Source organism: Mandrillus leucophaeus, unplaced genomic scaffold (genome assembly GCF_000951045.1).
Source record: "Mandrillus leucophaeus isolate KB7577 unplaced genomic scaffold, Mleu.le_1.0 Scaffold103, whole genome shotgun sequence".
NCBI lineage: Eukaryota > Metazoa > Chordata > Mammalia > Primates > Cercopithecidae > Mandrillus > Mandrillus leucophaeus.
The window spans coordinates 140,148-146,656 of NW_012098432.1; the positions used below are offsets into that span (position 1 = coordinate 140,148).

The 6,509-nt window shown below is 34.8% G+C and overlaps 1 pseudogene; it reads right to left on the minus strand.

Annotated features, from left to right (window-relative positions):
• LOC105538154 overlaps positions 1-5,487 on the minus strand; it is a 9,668-nt pseudogene extending 4,181 nt beyond the window's left edge.
• Positions 5,488-6,509: the final 1,022 nt, after the last annotated feature.

Sequence of the window (6,509 nt, forward strand, 5' to 3'; positions counted from 1 at the left end):
CTATTTTTTTCAAGTCTTTTCGATCCACATTTGGTTGAATCCACAGATATGCAACCCACAGATATAGCAGGTTGACTTCTATCTATCTATCTATCTATCTATCTATCTATCTATCTATCTATCTATCTATCTATCTATCTATCATCTATCTATCTATCTATCTATCATCTATCTCTCATCTATCTATCTATCAATCAATCTATCTTCATCATCATCTGTCTCTATTTCACATATTTAAAATTCAGTAGTTAATATAAAATAGTTTTATGCTTCTTGGTGATTAGATGTCTAGGAACCAAATCTTCTAAACTTAAAAATAAATACGCTTTTTTGATGACTTCGTGCACATTTGTGGTATGTATCCATGGGAAGGAAGATGGGTGGAGACGAAGTAGCAGGAAGGAAGAAAACTGGGAAAGGGAGGGAGAAACAAAAAGAAGCATATGTGCTTGTTTATGTGCTTTTGGGTGCAAAAATATTTTTATATCAACTCTGATACTTTTTCCTATATGATATGGTAAGTAAACACATTTTGGGAAACTTGCCGGCAGTGTATTCTCTTTGGTATTATGAAAATACACTATTATTTTCCGCCTGTAAAATTATATCTGAATTGAGACTTAGCTACATCTGATTTTTATTAGACTGTTGTACAAATAGAATCAGATGACTTTACTTGAGAATGACTCATTAGTCCTTCATCCTCCTCTGTTAATGTTCTCCAAATTTAATAGTAGCATTATATAATCTATCATATGGGTAATACTACCAGACAGTTTTATAAGATGACGCTTGATGTACTCTGGATACACAGACAACTATATTTTGTTATTTGAGAGCCAAAGGGGTATTCTAATTGTCTTGGGTGACATTGTAACTCATTAAAGTTCTTTACAGGGACAGAGAAAAGAATCAATGCAAAGAGTCTTTCTAAATTGTCTTCACACTCCAAAGTGTACCAGTTATAGAAGAAGCCAGCAACTTCAAATGAAGTATCCTATATCTCTGAACTCCATTAGTACTTACTAACTATTATGCTCATTTGATATTTTTACCCTTCTGTCCTGGATTGTTATTTCACCCTTTAAGCACAAGATAAACTTCCCCAGTGCATCTGTAAACTTCTTATAGACAAGGACAATTATTATTGTCTTATTTTTAGAATTAAGATTGTTGGAAATTAACATCATTCAAATTTCGAGTTATTTTGGAAACTTTACATTCAAAAAGTTTTTATGTCTTCTTACATATTTCCCTATAACCAACAGAAGCATTCAAAGTTAAGTTTTGGAAGTTGGAGTCATTATTAAAAAACAAACAAATGCACATTAACTAGTCTCAATATTTTAAAACTTCACAATTAATTTTATATTTGAGGATTTCTTTGTATCTCTAGAACTTTCCAAATTTAAACTAAGTGCTCAGAGTTTTATGTACAATTATCTTAGATATGGCTTCACCTAAGCTTATGTTTCTCAAACTGGGATACTAATATCCCCTGGGAAAACTTGAATTTGTAGCAGGGGTACTTAAATGCAATAAAAAAAAATGATAAATATTTTTTCTAAAAAGTGACAATTAAGAGAAATAAATCTTAGGTTCACACAAAAACCCATATGGAAATGTTTACAGTGACTTTATTTATAATCACCAAAGACTGTGAACAACTCAACTGATTAATGGATACTCAACTCTGGTACATATGCAAAATGGAACACTACTCAGTGATAAAAGGAAGAAAATGATTGATTCATGCAACAATATGGAAGAATCTCAAATGTCTTATGTTAGTGAAATAAGCCAAGCTCAAAAGGCTTAATAGTGTATAAGCCCAAATATATGACATCCTGGAAAAAGACAAATTACAAGTACAGAGAACAGATCAGTTGTTGCCAGGAGCTGGGTGGGAAGGGGTTGACTATACAAAGGGGCATTTTTGGGGTGATGGATTGTTATATATATTGATTGTGGTGTGGTTACATGACACTATACATTTGTCAATACTCATAGAGTGTACATCAAAAAGAGTAAAATTTACTATATTAAGTTAAAAAAGTTTAAATGACAAGAAGCCAGTGATGGCAGGATGTTATAAAATTTGTGCTTTCACTATAGTAATTTGTTATATTTTCTGAAGTAATTTATCTATATATTTCCAGATTTCCCTTCCTTCCTTCCTTCCCTCCTTTCTCTCTTTCTTTCTTTCTTTTCCTTCCTTCCTTGCTTGCTTCCTTCCTTCCATCTTTTTTTCTCTTTTCTTCTTTTCTTTTCTTTCTGTTTGAGATGGCATCTCACTCTGTTGCCCAGCCTGGAGTGCAGTGCTATGATCTCAGCTCACTGCAACCTCTGCCTCCAGGGTTCATGCAATTCTCCAGCCTCAGCCTCCTGAGTAGCTGGGATTACAGGCACAGACATCACACTTGGCGAATTTTCGTATTTTTAGTAGGGACGGGGTTTCAGCATGTTGACGAGGCTGGTCTCGAACTCCTGACCTCAGGTGATCCGCCGCCTCGGCCTCCCAAAGTGCTCGGATTACAGGCGTGAGCCACTGCCCCCAGCCTCAAGATTTTCATTCAATTATTCCATACTGAAAAATTTTTCCTAAGAAAATTATAACAATATGAAAAACCTATATATATAGTGATGTTCATTACCTTCTTAATTGGTGAAAATGCTGCCTTATTGCTTTTACTTGCATTTCTGTGTTTGCTAGCAAATTTTTATATTTTTCTTATGTTTATTAGACAGTTTTATGAGAAAGAGTAAGATTAATATCCTCCAGTGGTTGAAGAGTAACAGATCTTCTGTTCTCTTCTCAGTAAACACACAGAACCATTCATTTCTGTGAAATAATTACAGAGAGTTGGGGATTTAGTAAAATTTTTACTGTTGTTGTAGAAAAATAAACACATTGAAATAAAAAAATACGATTGCTAGTCAGGCTGTTTAGTAAGATTTTGATTTAAGAGTCTTTAGAACATTTTATCGTCAGAAATTTGTCCTCAAATTTTAAGTTTTCTAATTCAGTCGGAACCCTTGAATTTCATGTTTAATATAAGAATATGGGAAATGAAAACCAGAAGTTTTGTGCATTTATTTTCCTTGGGAGCTTACAATTTTGAACTCAGCCCAAACTTTTCATTCTTTTGCGTTCATTTAATTTTAACAAAAGGTGCCTTTTCATTCATGAAGCTTTTAAACTGTCCATTAGATACTGCAAAACAACATTTTGAAGAATGAAAAATAGATGAATGTAAACCACAAAATGCTTTCTTAAAAATGACCATATATTTAAAAAAATAAATTAGGAAAGTGCTACTAAAAATGTGCTAGGATAAGGTGAAAAGGTAAATATTTGTGGGTGTGAAGACCATCTGTAGCAATGACAAAAACTAGAGATACAGCGCCTCCTCATTCGTGAAATCATTCACTAAATGTTTCTTGAGCATCTACCATGTCTACAATGTTCTATGCACAGTGATTTTTTTTTTTACAAAGTAGACAACAATCCTTTCCCTCTTGGACCTCACATTCTAGCTTACTCAGAAACGGGAACAGGTGGAATTTAGTTCATCCTCAGGTGTTTTTTACCTTTTTGCTAAAAACATACTATCTTATGTAAAGTTAATGACATGGATAAAACATTGAAATGTATATTCTACTATATTTTTCTAGTCAACATTTCTTTTATTTCCAGAGAAGACAGTTTTCCTGTCCTTAAACCTTTGACTTTCTCAAACTTAGATTCTCAGTAGGTGACCTTGCTTCTGATTTTATTGAGAAAATAGAAGCAATCAGAAGATAAAATCCTTATCTGACCAAATGCACTGACCTGCATCCTTTAGAGATCATAGCCACTGCCTCCCTTCCTGTTATTGTTTAGGAGGAGCAATGTGCCTATTTTAGGTCAAATCATCCCCTCAGTCACTGCATTCAATCCCCTCTTTCCTACTCACAGTGTTCGCTTTTATCCATATCATTCCTAGATGTTTAGTTCTTTTCCATTTGCATAAAAACCTGATATGACATTTCTAATCTTAAATAAAAAATTATCCCAAGATGCCACATCTTCTTGTAGCAGAGATCCCATGGTTCTCCCTTTCATAGACACTCCCTGAAAAAATTGTTTATAGATGCGATCCTCTCTTTACCTCTAGTTCTCTCTTGGAACCATTCCAATTTAGCCTTACTCACTTACATCACTCACTTATATCACTGCACACAGACAACTCTTACTCAGATTACCAAAGACCTCCAATATTGACATTGCCAAAGTTAATGCCAATATTCAGTCCTCATTTCAAGAGGTCATGATAGAATTGTTCACTTTCTCCTCGAAAACATGTCCTTACTTGACTTTGAAGATATTCCCCATGAAGTCCCCCATTCCACGAAGCCTCCTTTGCTGTATTACCTTTCTCTTCCAGACTTTTACATGTTGAAGTACCCAGGACTCAGTCCTAAATCTCTTCTTTTCTTTACCTATACTCACACTTGCATTTCAAGACTTTAATAGCTCCTATCTGCTGATTATACCCAAAGTATGTTTCCAGCTCAGAATTTTCTTTGAACCATAGATTACTCCGAATGTCTGATTGGATGTTGCACAAGCATCTCAAATTTAAAGTGACCAAAAGTGAACTTCTTATTTCTCACCTTCCTCCAATTATATTCCTTCTGTAGTGTTCTCCATCATAGTAAACGGCGTTTAATCCACTGAGTTGCTAAAGAATCTTAGGGTGATCTCTCACTCTTATCTTTCTTTGGTTCTCCAGTCTCAATTTATTAGCAAATGATGTCCCATATGCATACAAGAAGTCGGCCTCCACTGGTATTTTATGACACGCCATGTCATCATCAATACCACTGTCTGTCTCAATGCCAGATCCAGTTCTGTACCATGGCAGGCCTGAATAGTGAAAAGCTTGGGTTTTCCAGTTAGACTTCTACAACAATCCCCTCTGAAAAAACTTGTTATCTTTTCCTGGTCAACAGGTCCATTTGTTCCAAAAATTATTCCTTCTTCACCATGGCTCAGAAGCACACAAACAAAACTGCTCCTTTTGCTCTGATCTTCTTAAGAAACATTGCACATCAATTCCACAATTTCTTGACATGTAAGATCATTTTTATTCCTGACTTCACATTTCAAGTTTGTGAGTGTTTCCCTGAGGTTTGCCACATCGACATCTGTACCAGACCAAGATGCCATTCCAAAGCTTTTATGATTCCACTTATTATCATTAATTGTTATATAATACATACACCCGTTTCAGGACAATCCATTTTATAACTGTTGTCCAAGGATATTCCAGAGTCCATTGATTCGCTTCCATGTATGATCTTCAGTTCCAAATTTTTAATAGATTTTTGAATCCACTGAGTTTTCAGTGTTCTCCGTGGATATTTTTATTAACGCACAGTCTCCTCACACCTTCCACAGCCTCCTCACAGCCAGCAGCTACCTGCTTTGCTCTGCACCTGCATGGCTTCGGCATCCCACAGCCGGGAGAGGTGAGCTCCAGTCCAGAGTGTTATTTTTATTCTGAGATTAGATTGTGTCTGTTATTTGGTTGCAAAATATACTACCTTTTATAAAAGGCTAATGAAGTAGAGGGTTGGTTGACCAGTTGGTTTTAAAAGCAATATACATGTTTTACATAATGAGAAGTTGGCAATTATATGGGTTTTTGTGTGTGGCAAAAACATAAAATTTACCATCTTAACCATTTTTACGTGTGCAGTACAATAATATTACTTATATGTACATTGTTGTGCAACAGATCCATAGCGCTTTTTCATCTTACAAAACTGAAACTCTGTATCTGTTAACATCTTCCATTGTCCCCAAGTTTTCTGCCTCTGGCAGCCACCATTCTGTTTTCTGTTTCCAAGAGTTGACTACTTTAGATATCTCATATAAGTGGAATCATTTCTCTTTTCGTAATTGACTTATTTCAGTTAGTGTAATGTCCTAAAGGTTTTGTAGCATTTGGCAGGGTTTTCTTTTTTAAAGCTGAATAATATTTCACTGTATGTTATGTACATCACATTTTATTTATCCATTCATCTGCCATATATATTTAGGTTGCTTCCAACTCTTGGCTATTGTCAATAATGCTGCAATGAACACGGGTGTGCAAATCTCTTTGATATTTTCAATTCTTTTGGGTCTATTTCCAGAAGTGGGATTGCTGGATCATATGGTGATTATATATTTAATATTTTGAGGAATCTCCATAAAGTTTTCTATAGTAGCTGAATCATTTTACATTCTCACCAACAGTGTTCTCAAGGGTTCCAATTTCTCTACATCCTCACCAGCACTTGTTATTTTCTGTTTTTTTTTTCTTTCTTTTTTTGATAGAAGCCATCCTGACAATTGTGAGATGATATCTTATTGTGGTTTTAATCTATATTTTCCTGATGATTAGTGATGTTTAGCATCTTTTCATTTGTTTGATGGGCATTTGTATATCTTCTTTGGAGAAATGTCTATTCAAGTCCTT